This window comes from Sciurus vulgaris (genome assembly GCF_902686455.1).
Source record: "Sciurus vulgaris genome assembly, chromosome: 4".
In the NCBI taxonomy this organism is placed as follows: domain Eukaryota; kingdom Metazoa; phylum Chordata; class Mammalia; order Rodentia; family Sciuridae; genus Sciurus; species Sciurus vulgaris.
The window spans coordinates 79,809,757-79,830,563 of NC_136464.1; the positions used below are offsets into that span (position 1 = coordinate 79,809,757).

Sequence of the window (20,807 nt, forward strand, 5' to 3'; positions counted from 1 at the left end):
CTCTATGACATCTCGATAAGATGAGTGTATAAGTTTAAATATGCATAATTGTCTAATAACTACTTATAAAACAAATCTATGAATAACCACTAGTAACCACTACACTAACACACACACAAATCTCTTTTTGACAAATGTCATTTTTCTCATTAAAAATAAAAATTTAAATCTTAACCATTTAGGAAACTTAAGCTCTGGAAATGTCACCTTGCTTTTCTAAAATATGTATTTACATATTTTCTTGTAGGCAAAGATAATAATTATATGGTAATTAGTAAATACCTGGAAAAAAAAGATGAAATTACCTTTGATTTACTTCTGTAGAAAGAACTACATACATCATACCCATATTTAATGTGAAGCTTTGTGGCAGTACTTTACTGCAAATTACTTCAGGTAATTTGTGAGAACACCTGCCGGTCTTGAACAATATAAAACTTTCAAGTACCAGTTCTGAAATGCTGGTTGTTCATTTGCCAATTATATGTATTCACAGTTGCTTGGATTCAATGACACTGCATCCCCTTATTACAGAATTACCTCAATTAAAAGGTATGAGCTGAAATGAAATATCTTTATGATTTACCCCCAAATTTACTGTATTTTGAAAAATTATTTTAGTTTTCTTTAAAATTTAAATTAGTCGATTTGAAAATAAAATCAAAGGGGACAAATTACTTTTGGCATCATGGTACATTTTCTTGATGTCTTTAAATCATGGTAAAGATGAGAGCATTAGAAGTATATTATAATTTATGTATATATAAATATATATATATATATAATTGTGCATAGAGACACAAAGTGCATACAGAAATATATTATGTAGGTGAAAATCTTTCCCTTTGGTACAAAAATACATATGTTAATTAAAATTAGGTTTATTTTATCAGGATTTTTTTAAAATACAATGATAAAATAAACCAGCCAATAATAATTATAATCATTGTATATTTGATGCATACTAAATTATTATTGCTAATTCAGGAAAAGATAAACATAGTGTATTTTCATGGCATTATCCACATAATGGTCATAATGGTGATTTAATTAAGTATATTATTTTTTGTTTACACCATACTAAAAATTTTTAATCATTACCTTTTGAATAAGAAGGCATTAAAACAAAATGTATTAATAACATATATAAACATTTACTAATAAAATATTATAAGTAATATATTTTATTGCTATATTTAATATTTTAATCTAACACTTCCTGGAAACTCTGGTAAGTTTTAATGAATTTTATAAGTACTCTATTAATATAGGAATTATAAAATTATAAAAAAAACTGTATTATGCTTACAATCATTACATGAAATGTAGATGACTACAGGGGAAAAATTCTAAAGTCATTGATTCATTGCCATTGAATAGGTCAATGAGTAATTGAAATATTTTATTTCTATATTTTCAAATATTTAATTTCAAATATTTCATTCAGCAAATGCAATTTTTATTTTATTCAAATATTTTAGTTCAGCACAATGGTGGGATTTGTCACTTTCTATATTATCATTGAGTGTGCCTGTCAAGGAAATATTTTTCAATTTACTATTTTGAATGAGACTGGGCATATAATTTACAATATGATTTGTTTACACTTTTTGAGTTATATTTGATATATGAAAAGTTGCACATATATGCATACAAATATTTATATTTATGTGTATGGACATATGCATACACCCAAGAAACCATCATTACATTCAATAGTCAAGATACTAAGTATATTCCTCATCTCCAACACTTCCTTTGGGTTTTGTTTGTTTAATATGTGGTAAACATGAGGTATATTCTCAATATATACCCTATCATTACCTGTAGGTACAGAAGATCTCTAGAACTTACTTAGCATGCAGAACTGAAGTTCTATACCTATTGAGGAACTATTTTCCTCAGGCCAACCCTAGCAAACACTGTTTAATTCTCTGCTTTTATAAATTTTAATATTTTGTTCACTTACTTCACATAGGGGGAATCATGCAACTCTTGTCCTTTTCACTCAGGAAGAGGTCCTCTCAGTTCACCCATGGTATCACAAATGGAAAGATCTCCTTGCTTATTATTGCAGAATGATATTTCATTGTGTGTACATGCCATATTTTCTTTTGAAATTTATCCATCAATAGATATTTGTGCTGTTCCATATTTTGGCTGCTAGAAAAATACCATAAAGTGTGAGGGTACATATAATCTTTAAGACCTTGATTAATATAATTTGATATATACTCAGAAATGTATATTTGTTAATTTTAAACTGTATTAATTGCTGTATTATATGACACTTCTATTTTTAATTTTATGAGGAATCCTTGTATTCTTTTTCACATTGACTATAACAACTTACATTCCTACAACAGTGAATAAGGATTTCCATTCCTGTTCCTCTTCATCTTTGCTAAAACTTACCCTTTATTTTGTTTTGTTTTGTTTCATTTTTGTTTATAAAATATCCATCTTAATGATAACTTATTCTGCATTTCCCTTATATATTGATTTTTGGCATTTTTCTTTTATGCACCTTGTGGCCATTTATGTCTTATTTGGAGAAATGTCTATTAGTACATTTTTCTTGCCATTAAATACTTTACTGATTAACTTAGAATATTAGAAGCTAGAGTAGTTTCAAATATATTTAGAAGCTAGAATATTTTTTCAAATATATTTTCTCCACTTTATACTTTGTATTTTCACTTTGTTTCCTTTGCTGTATGAAAGCTTTATGGAAAAACAAAACAAAACAGAAACAAACAAATAAAAATACTAAACCCAAAATCTGTAGAAGGACTATATGGCCCAACAATAAATTTTACCAGACACTAAAGAAGAATTAATTGCATTTTTTCTCAAACTATCCCCAAAATTGAATCAAAGAACATTTAAATTTCCTCACACTAGAATAGAATTATGTCAATACCTGATATACACAAAGAAATTACAAGAAAACAGTTACAGACCAATATCCCTGATATTCAATGATGCACAATGCGCAAGAAAATTTGAGAAAAAATATTCAATGGCACATTAAAAGTATCATACACTGTGAGAAGCAAGACTTACCCATGGCATACAAGGATGGTTTAACACATGCAAAATTTTATTACGTTGTCTTTTTTCCTATTCATGTTTTAGTTTACCTAATGTATTCTGTATGCTAGTATTTTGCCAGATATACATAAATATTTTATTCTATTTCATGAGCTGCAATTTCACAATATCAGCAGTGTCTTGGTATTTTTTAAACTCTCGAATTTAAATGTAAAGTTTATCAAAATTTATGTTTTAGTTTAGTGTTTTTCAAGTGTACCAGTAGCCATGGTTTTACAATCTGTAAAACATTGATTTTATAGATTGAGTACCATGAGTCTCAATGATTCCATAGTGAACAAATTGAGTCAACTCAATGAATGAAAGAGAATATATTTCCCAGACTATATTTTAGTGTTAATTTTATGTAAAAAAAAATTCTAGAGATCCTCTACCTATTAGTATGTTTATTGAATCTCTGTAATGTTCCAGTGGTCTACTTGTTTCTTTTGGGTCCAGTCTTATGCAGGGTTATGGATCATAATTGCAAAGTCTTGGTAGATGGCAATGGAAGTTCTCCAACTCAGTACTTCTCCTTATGATTTTCTATTATTTTTGGTCCTTCCTATTTCCACCAAGTTGTAAATTTTCATACATGCAACCACACGAACATACACAAAAGACTAAGCTCTTTAAATTTTCCATATTATGAAATTCCACATTTGATAACAATTGCTAATAAGTCAAAGAGAAATGTGCTTATGCTCTTTGAAAAATCCACTGTATCTGTTAAAATGCATTGGAAAATATAATAAAGCACAGTTACCTGTTCCCCTAGAGATTTTATATATTGTCATAATATCAAAGAGATGTAAGTATCAAAAAATTCTTATGGGATATACTAAATAAATGTAGAAGAAAAAAATCAAAGAACAAGATACAAAAATTCTTCTGAAGAAAGCACAAGGCCTGAAGAATTTTCTTCATAGAGAATAAGACACATAACCCTCTAGCCAGAGCAATTAGTTGGAAGAAATTAAAGGGATATTAATAGAAAAAGGAAAACTCACACAATCACTATTTGCCAATGACATGATTGTATAATTAGAGGATTCAAAAAATTCCACCAGAAAATTCTGGAACTAATAAATGAATTCCACAAAGTAGCAGGGTATGAAATCAACAGTCATAAATCTAATGCATTTCTATTCATAAGTGATGAATCCTCTGAAAGAGAAATTAGGAAAAACTACCTCATTCACAGTAGTGCCAAAAAAAAAAAAAATAAATAAAACAATTGGGAATCAATCTAACAAAAGAGGTGAAAGACCTCTGTAATGAAAACTGCAGAACACTGAATAAAGAAATTAACCAAAACCTTAGAAGATGGAAAGATCTCCCATGTTCTTGGATAGGCAGAATTAATATTGTCAAAATGGTCATACTACCAAAAGTGCTATACAGATTCAATGTATTTCCAATTAAAATCCTAATGTCTCTTTCCATAGAAATAGAGAAAGGAATCGTGAAATTCATTTGGAAAAATAAGAGATCGAGAATAGCCAAAGCAATACTTAGCAAAAAGAGTGAAGCAGGAGGCATCACAATACCAGACCTTAAATTGTACTACAGAGCAACTGTAACAAAAACAGCATGATATTGGCACCGAAATAAACAAATAGACTAATCGTACAGAACAGAAGACACAGAGACAAATCCACATGAATAAATTTATCTCATATTAGACAAAGGTGCCAAAAACACAATGGAGAAAAGTTAACCTCTTCAACAAATGGTGCTAGGAAAACTGGAAATCCAGATGTAGCAAAATAGAATTAGACCCTTATCTCTCACCCTGCAGAAAACTCAACTCAAAATGAATGAAGGACCTCAGAATTAGACCAGAGGCCTTGTACCAAATAGAAGAAAAATAGGACCAAATCTTCATTATGTCGGCTTAGTACTTGACTTCCTTAATAAACTCCCAAAGTACAAGAAATAAAAAAAAGAATCAACAAATGGGATGGATTCAAACTAAAAAACTTTTTCTCAGCAAAGGAAACAATCAATAATGTGAAGAGAGAGTCTATAGAGTGGGAGAAAATCTTTACCACATGCTCTTCAGATATAGCACTCATCTCCAGAATTTATAAAGCACTCAAAAAACTTAACACTAAAAATACAAATAGCTCAATCAATAAATGGACAAAAGAACTGAGCAGACACTTCATATAAGAAGATATACAATTGATCAACAAATATATGAAAAAAATATTCAACATCTCTGGTAATTAGAGAAATGCAAATCAAAACTACCCTAAGATTTCATCTCACTCCAATTAGAATGGTTATTATCAACAATACAAGCAACAATAGATGTTGGCAAGGATATGGGGAAAAAGGTACACTCATACCTTGCTGGTGGGATCCAAATTAGTGCAGCCACTCTGGAAAACAGTACGGCACTTTCTTAGAAAACTTGGAATGGACCCACTATTTGACCCAAATATCCCACTCCTTGGCTTATACCCAAAGGACTTAAAGTTAGCAAATTACAGTAAAGCAGCTACATCAATGTTTATAGCAGCTCAATTTACAATAGCTAGATTGTGGAACCAACCTAGATGCCCTTCAGTAAATGAATGGATAAAGAAACTGTGGTAAATATACACAACAGAATATTACTCAGCCATAAAAATAATAAAATTATGGCACATGCAGGTAAATGGAAGGAGCTGGAGAATGTCATGCTAAGTGAGATAAGCTGATCCCAAAAAGCCGAAGGGCCAAATTTCTTTCTGATAAATGGATGCTGATACACAACGGGGTTTGAGAGTAAGGAATAATGGAGGAACTTTGGATTGTGTAGAGGAAAATGAGGGGAAGGGAGGGTGCAGGGAGAAGGAAAGACAGTGGAATGAGACAAACATCACTACCCTATGTACATGTATGATAACACAAATGGTGTGACTCTACATCGTGTACAAGCAGAGGAATGAACAGTTGTACTACATTTGTGTACATTGGGAAAGAAAACACTGCACTTTGTGATTTAGATAGTTCTCTTTCATGACAAAGGTTAGTCGGAAAATAATGTTATTCTTGAGCAGTACAATAATTGTCTACTTAAATGTAAATAAATAAATAAATAAAATTTAAAAATAAGTTCAATTTTCTTGTAAGACAGAAACATACATGCAATTATAGTACATTAAAATTATACTTTTATATGCTAAGAATGGAATAGTGTTCTTTGAAAGTAGACTGCATGTTCCTCACATATATTTTTTTTTCAGATTTTCTGTATACCTTCTGATTTTTTTTCTCCAGTAGTCACTGAGGTTGTCAGTAATTTATCTATTTTAAGATTCAATGAGTCCTTCTCAGTTCTCAAGTACTCAGCCTATTTATTAGTATCATTTGTCAAATTGATTTTTAACAATACCCTGTCGGGACTACTTTCTGTTTTTCTTCTGTTGGCTCTCTTTACTTTCTTCATAGAGACTTTTGCTGGCTTTGCTTTATTTTCATCCACCATAGTTGGTTAGTTTTAGGTAAAGCCAAGGTCTAACTGCATCATAAGGCTCTTGGACCCAACCCCTATCACACTGAGGTTAGAGGCCAATAATGAAATTACAAACTTTTGCAGTTCAAGCATCAAGTTTCCTTCATCAGAATCTGCCTTCTAATCTTGCCAACACTTATTACACTGCAGTGGCATGGAACAGGCAATGTGGGATTTGAACAGTTAATGTATTTTCTCTTAACTTTCTTTTTAAAATCTTGCCATATAAGTATGGCAATCATCAAAGATTTGATTTATTAATAGATTACCCAGATGACATACAGAACAATTGTACATGTTATAGACATATTTTCCCCCAGTCAATAGGAATCTGAAAAAGCAAATAAGTTAGATTACAGAATTTATTGGAAATAAATGAATTGCATTTATTGGAAAATCATCTTCTTTCTTTTCCTCCATCCCTTTTTAAGTTCTTTGGTAACAATATGAAAAATAGCACAATTAAAGGAGTTAATTTATCAATCTTTCTTAAAAAAATCTATCAACATTGTTTAAAAATTATGCCGTTGATAGTTTTGGGAAAGATGATAACAGTATATTAAATATCAGAGAATATGAAATTTAAAGTTAAAAAATATATCTCAACTGGCTCTAAATCGTATCTCCTATTATATTATAAGGACAAAAAGAATTACTGCAAATCCACCATCTGCCAGGTAAATTCCTAAATTATTTCTTCAGAACTACGTTTTGCCTACTAAATCCAACATACCTGGCATTGCTAATCATAAAGGAAAATGCATGCACATTCTCTGCTTCCTTATCATTTTACCCATTTCCCTCTTCTGTTCCAGCATTCCATGGTTACACCGTACACCAATATCAATTCTTAGGATATCTTTCTTCATTTAAATTTAACTTCTATCATTTCCTATCTACTCTCTAGTCTTAAAGTTTTTCACTCTCCTAAGAAGACAGTTTCCCCTGCAGCCTGTGGAAGACAAATGTGCTCCTTCTATTATATGCCAGTGAGTCTCTCTTCTCTAGTGCTTCCTTTGACATTCATATTTTGTGTTAAACAATCCTATGGGCCACACAGGAGACTTGAATTTATTCTTTCATTGATTTCTACTATCCAGCTAACTTATTTATTATCCCCAACTCACTACTCTTTATTATACTTAGACACACATGAAAATATATTATTAAATTTTTCTAGTTTATACATTTCAGATACACAAGATATTAGCTAGTATTTCACATATTGCAATGCTTATTAATAATGTTTTCTTTGTATGCTTGTATTTAGAGATTGTGAAAAGAAAAAAATGGATTTTTAAAGAACAAAACAGATGATGCATTTGAAATAACAACTCCTGTTCACTTTGGCTTAATTTTTCCTTGACCATGCGGTTGAGTGTGTAGATGGGTAAAACGAATGCTATTATAATTATGTGTTTTAACATGGTATTACTATTTTCATATTTTTTTGATAGATGTTAAGACTGGGTCAGCATTTGAGAGTATGCAATTTTAAGCTACCAATTCTCCCTAAAGCACAACTCAGCATACTAAAAAGAACCATGTCAAAATATGTTCTGGTGAAAAACTATTAGATGTCTTAATAATTTAGAAAGAGCTTTCTTCCCTTCTCAAAATCATTGTTTATATTGTTCCTATCTCTTTTAATTGTGAGTTATCAAGGATTAAAGGAATATTGGTAAGGTAACATTGTTTTATTTTTGTTTTCACAGGTTTAAATATTAACATACTGGGTTAAAAATCAAATATTGATTCTACCTAAAGTCATTCTGTACATTTCAGAAGATAAAAGTATTTCTATATAAGTTTATCCATGCACTATTACTTTATTGCACTGGTTAAAAAATATGCTGTTGAAATGGGAAGTATTTGGAATCAGGAGAGTACACATAAACCCTATTTTCTTAGCTTCAATACTAACTTTTTAAAATGAACTCTCCAATATATTTTGCTTTATATTATCTTATGAGGCATTTGAAAAATGAAGAGTTCAATTAAACAAAATGAACTTAAAAAATTAGGTGATGAGCTGCTAAAGTCAGGCTTAAGTCTAAAGTTACAATATACTTGTAAATTCAACATAGGTCACAGTTTATTTAAAAAGTTACTTAAGGAATTCAATTCAAGTAAGTCAATTCAAACAATCATTACAATATAGCAACTGTTTTTTTTTTTCTATTGAAATCAATTTATGGTATTCCATGTTTGTTGGTTAATTTACCTTCTCTATTGGTTTATGTTAGTTCTGGTATATCTTCCATTTGATTATTTTAATTCGCTTTGCCAGAAAAATCTCAGCAAAGTTTCTGAACACATGAGGAAGTAAACTACTACCAAGAAAATAATCTTTGATTTTTTTCACCTTTTCCATATTTTTTAAAAATTTCCAGATTGAGTTTAATGATTGTATTATTATTGAAATGTTATGTATTTATCATTAAAGTATGTATCTAACGCCATGGAAAGTGACATTACAAATGAAAACTAATTACATTAGGCAGTATTTGTTTAAATTTTACTTTTTTAAACAGTCTTATAGTTTATCAGTTGATACGTTTATATATAAGAAATGACATTTTATGTAATAAACCATCTGATAATAGTAATAATATAAACCATGACTTCAATCAAATGACATTTAAGTAATGACAAAATTATAAATTATTTTAATGAAAAGTTTTTGTATATATTAATACTGTCTAAATAAATTGAATGTTAAACTTTGTCTAAATTAAAAGGATCTATACTGCCATCTTCTGCCACATTTTCAGGTAAATATCCCAAAATGAAATAACAAAAGATTTTAGTAACTGTATTAACCTGTTTCAAACTACTTCTTGTTGATTTATTCCATGTATTTCTTATTGATGAACAAAATCTAGTTTGATGTCTGTTTAGTAATGACAAGTTCATAAACATGTTCTAGTCTTACAGTGTCTTTTCCAAAATATCTACAAACCAAACCATAATTCTTTTACTAAATGAAGAATCACAAAAGGGATAAACAGATTCTATTCCATGCCATACTCTGCTACTGAATATTTCCAGTCCTTTATCTCCAATGAAAATAAACTGGTGGACTTTTGCTGTTAATTCCTATGCAGTTATTTAGGAGAAAAGAATTTAGTTACATTGTCCTGAACAGAAAAATCAAATTCAAGGATTTGTGTTAATGGTGAGGATGCAAACATATTTATAAAAGAATACAAACTCCATAAATACCTTTCAGAGACATTAAACTGAAATTAAAGGAAAACAATTCTACTGGTTTAAACTGTGCTGGCAGAATACACAGTTCATCCCCTGCTCACCTGTTATTACCCAGCATAGAAATCCTCCCAACAGTATCTCCTCCTCACCACACCTGGCTACAGAGTAAACTGTTTAAACACAGTGACAGTCTTGAGAACACTTTTTCTACAATGGGAAAATACCAATTGAAAAAAGTATTTTAAAATTATGATTTAGGCTCTATTATGATATTTGCTCATCTCCATTTTTGACAATATCCTAAAACAATAGGAAACTGACTAACTCATCTTGTGCAATATTGATAATTTTATTTTATCTATACTTAAAAATACATTGAACTTTAAGGTTTGTTTTAAAGACTTGGAAAAACTCCTGCCCCGTTCATACTTGTTAAATGTACAAATTATGAGATATTAACATTATAGAGACCAGAATAAAAATTTTGCTGAGATAAATTTTAAAATAGTGTAAGCACATATCATTCCTAACTAACAGATTAGCCAGTGGTTTTAACATTTTCTAAGTTGTTGACTCTTATATTTATCATAATATATGGAAAGAAAATAGGAGAACATTTTTTTCTGATAGAAGTATCTTTATTTATGATGATTTCTAATTTAGCATTAATGATTAGCTAAGATGGAGTGATTCTCACATACCTTTTTATATCAGAGAACAAGTTTCTTCATGCAGCTGTTCCTCCATTTTTGTATCTCCTATATTTTAGAAAAACTGATAGTTTTAGTATCTAAAATTGTCATCAAATAAATGTTCTCCCACTTTTGACTAAAACTCCATTTTTGACAAAATTATTGATAAAGATTATCAAATGGATATTGCTTCATTTTTATATTATTGATGATTTTATATATTTAATAATCCAAATAAAAAATTTTAAAAATATAAATAAAGGTCAAACACAAATTCAGGAACTATAAGTATAATGGCAATGTATCTCTGAATTTTAAAATGAAAATAATTTAGACACAATTATTTTGCCATCATGAATATTTATTAACCTTTCCAATATGGTTGTCTATTCAGTAAAATCACACAACTGTTTTTTTAAGGATTAAATAAATTAATAGATGATAGATATTAATAAAAGGTTAATCAAGGAAGGGGAACAGATTCAGAAATCTAAAAAAAAAAAAAATAGAGAAAGGGAAAGAGGAGAAAATCAACACAATCTAAGAAAAGACCTCCAAAAAGAGTTTAAGGACAACACTCTAGGTGTTAATAGACACGTTTGGGTAAATTTACAAGGCTCTGGAAAACCAGGAAGAGAAGGTCAGCATAGGGCACTATTTGGAAAGAAGCTGGAGTTAGTTGCACAGAACTCAGAGCTGTGATCCTGGCTCATTGGCCTGCAGGTTCTCAGCCCTGGACCCCACTCTAAGGAGGAAGCAAAATGGGTATCCAGGGATTCCTTCTGGGAAAGCAAGTCAAAGGGTGAGTCACAGAAAATGAAGGTCCAAGATTCATACTATTGCAAATACTCAGTTGATGTCAAGTTCTTGTTACTAAAAGTGGTCCCACTGCATAAGAAATAGTACCAAGGGGGTGGGGGGAGAATTTGAGTCCAACTTACCTTTTAACTGAGAAAAAAACAAAACAAACAAAAATAAATGTTTTAGCTGTTAAACTCAGCTTTCTTTCTGGAATGTTCACAAGAACATTCACAAGAATGTTCTAATATTGTACTGTAGTCTTTTTTCTTTATATGTTACTATTTACTCTCATAACAAACTATCTAAAGGGGTTTGTGGAATAAAATACCTTTATATGATTTGAGACATGAAAAAGAATAATGATAAATTACCACTTTTAGGCCACAGATAGATCTAAATTTTACATACAGGACAGTATACTTTCTTGATCCATTTGTAGCAACCCTGTGTCAAAAGATAATCTTCCTACTGTCAGAAATTCTATTTACTTGATGTGGTTTGTTTCTTTTTACTTTTGTATTCCCCAGTACTAGCACAAGCCAACATTTGGAAATTGTTTTGCTAAATGAATGAATAAATTCTCTTAGCTTATAAAACTTTCCTTTGGCTCATTTTGCTTTATTTTCTTGAGATTGAAATTCTATTATCATTATTATTAGAATATGCAACCACCTTCTAGTATTTCAACCACTGAACCCTAATTTTAGCTGTTTGGAAACATTTTCTTTAATTTTTAGATGCTCTCAGCCATATGGTCATATAGTAACTTTTACATAAATAATTTTATATTTATATATAATTTTTATTTTAAATATATATTGCAATTTTCATTTAGAAACTAATTTAGCTCAGCTTCCCAGGGGTGGTGGGGCATAGCCTGTGACAAGAGAACATTTAGGCTAAGACTACTTTAGATAAATACTACTATTTCCAAGAAAGCAGAAACGATGAAAACATAAGATTTTTTAAAAAGAGGGTTTTCAAAAATAAAGGAAAGGTCAAAATTAACACCTTTTTGCAATAAGAGTAGCTCAGTGCTCTTCCTCAGTGAATGTCATCAGAGAAGCTGAAGATATTAGGGTAAGTAAACTTTCAGGTAAGACCACATGGGGTTGTGTGGGGAGCAGACAGAGATTTTATCTGCTGGCTCTCTTTTATTGTGCTTAGAATTTACGCCCCTTACTGATTCTTGAGGCTCCCACCATAGAAGCTCAGTAGCATCAGTGGTCTCTGCAAGCAGACAAGTTAAAATAAAAACATGGCATATTTATTCTTCATGATACCACTTATTTTCTTACAAGATGAAAATAACTAATTAGCTACCACATTGTTGCTAAATCCAAAATAAATATAGCAAAAATAAAGAAAGAAAAATTTTAAACTATCATATATTGCTTTTCCCTAATATTTACCCACAGTGCTTTGAAGCTAAAAGCTATAACTCCCTCTTGTGGAAAGCATAGAACCTTTGGAGTTCAATAGCCAGGCTTGAAGGAACACGGCCAACAGAGGCTCACTCTTCCTGATATTTACTTCCTCCTGTCCATTTAAACTTATGGAAATGGTTGAAAACTATGGCCCTGACTCTAACTCTTCCAAAAGCGTATTTTGCCATTAAGGTAAAGATGACCTCCAAGAGAACACACAATAGAATATGTAGCCAATAACATGGCTATGTTGGTTTACTGGTTGCAAGCATACCATAATCTTCAAAGATTTTTATAGTTGGAGAAACTGGTTGTGGACATGTTGAAATTCTCTGTACATCTTTGCATTTTTTTCCTCTAAATCTAAATGGTTCTAAAAATAAAATGTAATTAGAATTTTTGAAAAATATTATTTAATAAATTAAAATATGGGCAAAGCATGAAAAATTATAAATCTGCCAAATAGGATTGTCAGTCATTTAATTCTGTGCACTCTGTGCAGGTCTTAATATGTGTTTAAGTATAGTGATGATATCTATCTTCTTTTTTTTTTAACATGATTTTATTTATAAAATTCGGCACATTGCTTACTATTGCTTGTGTCCATTTAAATAGTCCTTAGTTACAGCTCTCAATTTCTAAAATAAAGATTTTTGAAAATGTACTATCACTACGTATTTTATTAAATTGATATCCTATGGGCATCATTAGTCAACCACTCAAACACTGTGGAAAAGGGGTTAATATAAAACAAAAGTCTTACAGACTACAGTTTATCAACACTATCTTCATTCCATTGTTTTTTTTTTATGTAGTAACCTTTATTCATGAAATGGTTTCATTTACAAAACTATTATTCTTTGCTATCACCTCAGCTTTCAGTTGTTTTAATTTTATTGTAATGTTTTCTTCCAACATTTCAGTAAAAGGCACTTGCTTCACCTTGGATAGAAACTCCAGAATAATTTTTTCACCTTTCTCTCTTTCCAGACAGCACTTCTTTGGCTGGTTCTGTTTTATCATGTCCTTGTGAGGCTCCAATACTCTGAAACTCCTCAAGTTCCAGGGCTTTTTGTTTGGCACACTCTATTACATGCCTAAGGAAATTAGCAAGCTCTGCAACGTCAATTCCAAAACTCTGATCACTGACACCTTTTTTTCACCTGATAAAGCATAGTTAGGGTCTCTTCAGTGGTTAGTGCTGTGACATGTAGGTTATTAACAGTTGGTATCTGATTGGCCAAGGCAGTAAGTTCATAAAAATGGGTTGGAAACATGCAGAAAGCACCAATCTTTGTTGCAATGTAATAGGATATAGCCCATGCTAGTCCAAATCTATCATAGGTAGAGGTTCCTCTTCCCAATTCATCTATGATTATTAAAGAATCTTTGGTTGCAGACTTGAGGATAGAAGCAGTTTCCAGCATTTCAGCCATGAATGTGGAGACTCCTTTTAACTGACTGTCACCAGCCCTGACCCGAGCCAAGATGCAGTCCACAAGGGATACTTCTGCTGATTCACATGGTACAAAACATCCAATTTGGGCCATGAATACTATTACCCCAGTTTGGCGAATATATGTTGATTTACCTCCCATATTGGGACCAGTAATGATGTGGAACATCTGTTTATCTTTTTCAAAGTGTACATCATTAGGAATAAATGCAACTTCATCTTGAATTTCAACACAAGCGTGTCTGGATGCTTTTAATATAATTCTTCCTTGTCCTTTCTCCAAAATGACGGGTCGTACATATGGAACAGATGGTCCATTTGACACGTGAGCAAAGCTGACAACAGCATCTAGCTGAGCTAACACATCATTTAGTGTCTGCATTGGCTCTACATAGCCTGAAGAAATATTGACAATTTCTTTGACAATGGCATCTTGGGCCTCTTCGTATTCAGCTTTATTTTTAGTGTATTCTTCATTTAAAGCAGACAACTTACTGTTAGTAAATTTAACACCATTCTTCTGGATATCTACTGTACTCAAGTTTTTATTGTTTCGAAGAACCTTTTCTTCCTTACAGGTTACACGAAAGTAATAGCCAAACTGTGCACTGGAATCCAATTTAATCTGTTTGCCAGGGTCCACCAACCAAGATCTCAGGCTGCACTTATTAATGTGGACTGCATCTTCTTTTCTAAGTCATCCATTATTTCTCTTAATTCACTCAGATTAGGATCAAATGAAAGTTTTACAGGGAATTCGTGGTTTTCCACCTGATCCATATCTAAAGTTGTTTCTATCATCTCCTGAAACTTTGAGAAATCAGAATGAAGATCAATAAGACGAGTCACAAAAACTGCCAACATCAATACCTGGTGTTTTCCTAGCATGTGCAAGGCCTAGGTTTAATCTCCAGAGTAGGGTAGGAAAGGGAAATGATGAATAAAGGTCTGTATCTTTTCAAATAGCTATTTCTGGATGTGAGGGTGATCTGGCTGCAACATCTACCACCTCGCTGATAGTCAGTCAGTTTGGTTAATCTGGTTGGCTTAGGCAGGTATTTTCTTTCTCACTGTTTCACGTATATCTGAAGCAAAGCTGTGTGTGCTCAGTGGAAGAGGATGACCTTCTCTTCATATTTTTCCAGAGCCTGTATAACATTAGGGAGTTGGTTTATGCCCTGATAGAGTTGGTAACAATCTTGAAGGTTTGCTGCTTGTCTTTGAAATTTCTTGGCAAATCGATTAAGATCTGGGAATTGACAAAGTAAATCTTCTTGTAAACTCTGCCTCAATTCTGCATCTTCTACCAAAGCTTCCACTAAATTTAATCTTTCTTCTAGTCTGTTCTTATCCACGAGAGGCTGCTTAATACACTGGTTAACCAGTTTTTGTCCTTGAGGGGTTTTGCACTTAGTCAGTAATGTAGCCAGAGACTGAGAGCCAGTAGTGTCTTCAACTGAACCCTGGAAAAGGTTGAGAGCTCTAACTACTGCAATATCCAGTTTCATGTACTGGCTGAAGTCAAAAGTGGTCAATTCAAACTGTCCAAAATTTGAATCATCTGATAAGAGTTCTAAAAACTTAATTACTGCAGACAGTGATGAAACTGCAACCTGATTCTCCATTTCCAGCAAGAGAGCACTATTCATCTGTTCTCCCTTTTTGCCTTTCAACAACTGATTTAGATCCTGATAAATGTCTTTTGTGGAAAAGTCAGCTCTTTTTGATCAGAATTCCTCCTCTCTGAATAACCTGCTCAGTTTCCCCATATCTCCAGCATTCTTTCCTCCTGGTAACACACATTCCTTTGGTCCAATCTGAATTAGGAGAGCCTCCAGATTGGAAAACTGATAGTTATCAGAGAATTCACACAGTCCTAGCTTCCTCTGTATGTTATCAACATACCCAACTCCAACCTGCCTTTGACCATCAACTGTGGACATTTTAACACCCACAACACCAATGGGAGCTGACATATCATTGTTACCAAACAGAATGTCTTCAAACTGACAAAGATTGCCAGGAGAAGCCTTAAATGCCAAATACCAATCATTCTCCTTGGATGCCTTATTTCCAGGTCTGTTTTTATAAACTTCAACTCTATATTGACGAACCAGAAGAAGATCTTTTACAAAAGATCCAAAATTCATTTTAGTAAGCACAACACTCTGCAGAGCCTTTGCTCTGGTCCCAAGTACTTGATCACCCCCTGGGTCTTGAACACCTCGCCGGCGGCCAGCAGCGCGTCCTCGCCATGAGCAGTGTAGAAGTCGCCTCGGTCGAAGAGGCGCACGGTGGTGGTTGGCTTCTCCGGCATGCTCTGGAAGAAGCGCACCAAGCCGACCTCGGCTGCGCTTTCCAGCTGCAGCGTCTCCTTCGGTTGCACCGCCATTTTGATGATATCTATCTTCTATCTGTCCATCTACCAATCTGCCTGCCTGCCTATCTATCTCAGGTAGATATAAGTTCAGAAAGAACAAATGAGATAAATCTGTTATAAAATCACAAATTCATATTCATTTTGAAGAAAAAAATAAATTTAATTTTCATGAATTTTTGGTCATAATAACCTCAATATTCTTATAATTTAAGCATCAATGTTCATTTTCAGCTAAAACTTATATCAGCTATAGTTTAGCAGTAGTGCTGTACCATGCATCTTTATTTCAATTTATAGAATGTAGTTTCCCATGCCCCTCTACGAAATATATGAACTTTCCAAAAGAGTGAAACAAATTATTAGACAAACCATGTAAAGTTTCTTAAAATTTCTAATCAATGATATTTTACATAACTTCAACTTATATTTCATAAAGAAACTGTGGTATATATGCACAATGGAATATTAATCAACCATAAAGAAGAATAATATTATGGCATTTGCAGATAAATTGATGGAATTGGAGAATATCATGCTAAGTGAAATAAGCCAATCCCAAAAAAACAAAGGCCAAATGTTTTCCCCGATAAGTGCATGTTGGTATATAATGGGGGTGGCAGAGGTCAGGAGTGAGAGAAGAATGAAGGAACTTTAGATTTTGTAGAAGGAAATGAGAGGGAGGGGCGTACGAAAAATGGTGGAATGAGTGAGACATCATTACCCTATGTACATGTATGGTTTCACGAATGGTATGAATCTAAACCATGCACGACCACAGAAATGAAATGATGTACCCCATTAGTGTACAATGAATCAAAATGCAGTCTATAAAAATAAAAAATAAATGAATAATTTTTAAAAAATTTTAAATGTAAATCAATGTTAAGGGGAAGTGCACTTTCAAGTAAGATAGAGTAATGAAAATAAATGGCATGTTATGAAAGCAATTTGTACAGTGAGGTGTAACAACATAAATACATAAGAACATCATACATAAGAATTCATAAGAAAAGTGTGTAGGCAAAGACTAATGATGCACCCCCTATCTGTGTGTTCTTTTCCATTTCACAGGGTTCCTTCAAGACAGGTGTGCTAGTCAACTTTTCATCCCTGTGATGAAATTACTAACAAGGACAACTTACAAGAGAAAAGATTCATCTTGGTTGCTAGTTCAGGTTCACTGTCAGCTTGTTTTATAGCTCTGGCCGGAGGTAAGGAAGAACACTAGGTGGAAGGGTGACATGGAGAAGATCTGTCAGCTCTTGGCAACCAGGAAGCAGAAAGAAGAAGAGGTCAGAAAGAAGATCAATCCTTCCAGGGCACATACCCAGTGACGTTCCTCCTTTAACCAGGTCCCACATCTCAGTAGTTCATTCAGAATCCATGAGATCCAATCACTTCCCCAAAACCCTACCACTGAACTTGAAACTTTGGGGGACATTGAAGATCCAAGTCATAATGATAGCTTTGCCCTATCAACAGCTTTGGCCAGAAGAATCTGGACAAAAATGTTAAAATGTTGCACATGGTAGGCCTAGTCCTTTATGTGTGCTGATACTACTCTTTATGCTGGTATGCAAATATCATTCATACAGCTGGAAACAAACTGCTTGGAAATATCAAAGCCTCAAGGCGGAAGAGTCCAAAATACTCATGTTACTGCTTAGTGAAGAATTAATAAGAAATCCAACCAACCTGCAGTACTAGAGTGTGATATTACTACATCTCTGAGATGTACAGATTTATTTTTTTCAGCAGGTCCAACTGTTGCACTGACAGATTCAGAAATCAGTACTTTGAACTTAAGTTTCATTAAAATGAATGTATGGCATTGGCATAAAGATGAGATAATGAAGTCTAGATGGTTCAATGTCCTTTTGAGGAAGGCTCAAACATTGAATAAATATTTTCAACAAAATTGTAGTAAACTGTAAGGTAGATCACATGCTGTCCAAATTCTGAGCTCCTGAAAAAGTGTTTGAACAATGGGATATTTTTGTTTGTTAGTTATTACTGATGGCGTTAAAGTATTACAAGAAAAACATGATGTCAGAAAAGAATTGCAAATTTTATAGCAAAAAAGAAAGAAAATAAATGTCCTGGGGTTCAGGATTGAAAATGATAATTGATTAGGTACTAAAGACAAAAATACAAGATTCATAAATAACTTTTGTTATCTGCTACTCAGGTATATTTAGAAGCAAGCACCTTTGCTTATGGGGTATGTTTGAAGCTGCTACTGATTTAAACGACTGTCAATGCTCTTTGAGAGTTGTGTCTTTCTTTCTTTTTTATTTTTTCTCTTTTGTTTCAGACAAAGCCCTTAAAAGAAATTTGCAAGGAACTAGCCAAATTCACTCATTCATTATGATGGACTCTCTTAAGTGACCTAAACTTTGCACATTATGATATTAAATTCTCCACTCAGAGGCAGTCTCTTCTGCACTTTTTAATCACACAATATATATCCTCAAACTGAGCATGCTCAGGAATGTGCCTGTTTCTAAATACAGTGATGATTCTTTCCTTTATCAATATATGTATGTTTCTCCAATCAAACCCCCTTGCTTTCTTTGTTGGGGAGACACTGCTTTGAGAATTATCACAAGAAATAAACACAAACAGAACCCACAATTGCATGTGGTTACACTTTTAATGATAATAGACCAATGGATCCTTTCAGTTGAATGACTCACTCAGGGAAAGGCTCGATTCATGGTGTAGCATTTTCACTCAGTTCCTAAGTTCCCAAGGAAAACTTCCTTCCTTCAGACAGAGAATAGAGGAGAAGAAGGAAAGAAGAAGGAAAGAGAAGAAAGAAGGAGGAGGAGAGCAAGGAAAGAAGACAAAAGGTGAAAAAGTAGAAGAAGGAGGAGGAGGAAGGCAGGAGGGAAATGTAAGGAGGAAAATAAAGAAAGTGTGAAGGAAGTAGGTCAAACTTAAGAGGGATGTTCATAAAAGGACTTGAAATGTGCTCACTGGCACAAGAAACTGAAGCAAACAGGTAGTTCAAAAACATTTTGGATTTTGAGTAAAAAATAATGCTTAATAAACACCAATTTTGTACTAAGAAGTCTTTGAATGTTTAAGTTCTGGATGATTAAACTTCTCAGAGCTAAAGACAGTTTTCAGAGTTCAAAAGTTCTGGAAAGAAACAAAGAGAATAATGGTCACAGATAATGGGGCATGGAGCCTTTGGCCATGGCAGGAGAAGGCAAGTTGTCTTTAGTTCACATATAAGAACAAATGTTTAGAGAGCTCTACCTCAGGGGATTCCAGACCTTGAGCTGGACTCAGTGATTGAACAGGACGGGGGATGTCTTCCATGGAGAGCATGTGAGTGATCAATGTATGGAAAGTGGGGGACAAAAATTTGAGGCCAGGAGGCACTTTGAAAGCAAATGTTTCAAGCAGGATATTGTACTGATACTTCCTGAAAATAAACATACTCTGACCCAGGAATTCTTACCCTACATTCAGAGAAATATTTTAATTAGAATTTTTTATTTTTCATAATTAATTGTGGCAAATACAAGAATATTGAATTTACCATCTTTTATAGTCTTTTAAGATCATAGTCTGCATTATTAAGTATATGCAAATTATTGTGCAGTGAATCTCCAGAACTCTCTAACCTTGAAAACTTTTGCCACAAATGAAAAATATGATTCAACAACTATTTATTGAGTCTTTTTTCCAAGTTGGAATACACGATAATAATTAAAAGTATACATAAAATGTTATTACAAATTTGCTCGTTTGTCTTTAGTGATTTAAAATTATTCATGACATGGCCCAGTGGGTAGACACTATTTAATAGTGGCATATTTAAAACAACCACAGCAAAAGTTTTCACATACTTAGATCAATAGTGAGACAATGTTAGTAGGGTTTGCGTGAATAAGTACGGTGTAAGATTTCTAACGTGTCTCCAAAAAAATAAATTTTACTCATTGTTCTGTCTAGATTAGCTGTCACTCCGTTACTCTTCTGGAGAAACCCCACTGCTCTGTAGCCACAGAAAATGGATCCCTACAACCAAGCATTCTCCATTCACCTTACTATCTCCACTCTTACTCTCCTCCATTCAAGGGAGAGTATTGCCCTCAGTTATTTCTGTCAAAAAGACAATTAAAAGTGTCGATTTGTTGTTTAGACTTACTGACGATAAGTGAAACTAATTGATCCACAAAATCTGTCATTAGGAATTCCAAGAATCTCTTGGGACACTACATTAATT

General features: G+C 32.8%; 1 protein-coding gene and 1 pseudogene across 1 annotated transcript; one reads left to right on the forward strand and one right to left on the reverse strand.

Annotated features, from left to right (window-relative positions):
- LOC306660181 (protein prenyltransferase alpha subunit repeat-containing protein 1-like) overlaps positions 1-20,807 on the forward strand; it is a 631,547-nt gene that overhangs the window by 248,142 nt on the left and 362,598 nt on the right.
- On the reverse strand, positions 13,539-16,579 carry LOC306659803 (DNA mismatch repair protein Msh2-like; annotated as a pseudogene). The gene is made up of 2 exons: positions 15,312-16,579; positions 13,539-15,069 (listed from the first exon to the last, which is right to left on the reverse strand). The product of its transcript is annotated as a DNA mismatch repair protein Msh2-like (transcript).